Source organism: Physeter macrocephalus, chromosome 19 (assembly GCF_002837175.3).
Source record: "Physeter macrocephalus isolate SW-GA chromosome 19, ASM283717v5, whole genome shotgun sequence".
Lineage (NCBI taxonomy): Eukaryota > Metazoa > Chordata > Mammalia > Artiodactyla > Physeteridae > Physeter > Physeter macrocephalus.
Window position 1 is genome coordinate 11,270,446 of NC_041232.1, and position 1,338 is coordinate 11,271,783.

The window sequence follows — 1,338 nt, forward strand, 5'->3', positions numbered from 1 at the left end:
TGCTCCGTAACGGGAAAGGCCACAACAGTGAGAGGCCCGCGTACCGCAAAAAAAAAAAAAAAAAAAAAAAGCTGAGTAAACACAGTAAGCTTACTCTGATCCTCTGGAAAAAAGGGAGTAGGAGAAATTTGATTATGACGTACTTTGGTGCAGTTTTCTTTATGTTTCTTCTTCTTAGGGTTCATGGAGCTTCTTGGGTCTGTGGATTTATAGTTTTCTTCACATTTGAATAATGTTTACTATTTCTTCACATATGAACTGCCAACCCACCCTGTCCTGGGATACCAATTACACATATATTAGGCTGTTTGAAGTTGTCCTATAGCTCACTGAGACTTTATTCATTTTTTTTCAGTTCACCTCTTTCCCTCTGTGTCTGGGATAAGTTAGATAAGTTTCTTTTGCTATATGTGTTTCAGTTAATCTTTTCTTCTGCAGTGTAGAGTCTGCCGTTCATCCTATCCAGTGTAATTTTTACAGTAGACATTGTCCTTTTCATTTAAGTTTTATTTGAGTCTTATTATTATTATTTTTTTGGAGTATACTTGCTTTACAATGGTGTGTTAGTTTCTGCTTTATAACAAAGTGAATCAGTTATATATATACACATGTTCCCATATCTCTTCCCTCTTGCGTCTCCCTCCCTCCCACCCTCCCTACCCCACCCCTCTAGGTGGTCACAAAGCACCGAGCTGATCTCCCTGTGCTATGCGGCTGCATCCCACTAGCTATCTGTTCTACAATTGGTAGTGTATATATGTCCATAACAGTCTCTCACTTTGTCACAGCCTACCCTTCCCCCTCCCCACATCCTCAAGTCCATTCTCTAGTAGGTCTCTGTCTCCATTCCCGTCTTACCCCTAGGTTCTTCCCATTTGTTTATTTATTTATTTATTTATTTATTTTTGCGGTACGCGGGCCTCTAACTGTTGTGGCCTCTCCCGTTGCGGAGCACAGGCTCCGGACGTGCAGCTTCAGCGGCCATGGCTCACGGGCCCAGCCACTCCGCAGCATGTGGGATCTTCCTGGACTGGGGCATGAAACCGTGTCCATGGCATCGGCAGGCGGACTCGCAACTACTGCGCCACCAGGGAAGCCCTATTTTTGTTTTTATTTCCATTTCTCTAGGAGGTGGGTCAAAAAGGATCTTACTGTGATTTATGTCATAGAGTGTTCTGCCCATGTTTTTCTCTAAGAGTTTGATAGTGTCTGGCCTTACATTTAGGTCTTTAATCCATTTTGAGCCTACTTTTGTGTATGGTGTTAGGGAGTGTTCTAATCTCATACTTTTACATGTACCTGTCCAGTTTTCCCAGCACCACTTATTGAAGAGGCTGT

At 42.7% G+C, this 1,338-nt stretch overlaps 1 protein-coding gene across 3 annotated transcripts in view; it reads left to right on the forward strand.

Annotated features, from left to right (window-relative positions):
• PTPN11 (protein tyrosine phosphatase non-receptor type 11) overlaps positions 1 to 1,338 on the forward strand; it is an 83,355-nt gene that overhangs the window by 49,876 nt on the left and 32,141 nt on the right. The gene's annotated exons all lie outside the window — the stretch shown is intronic.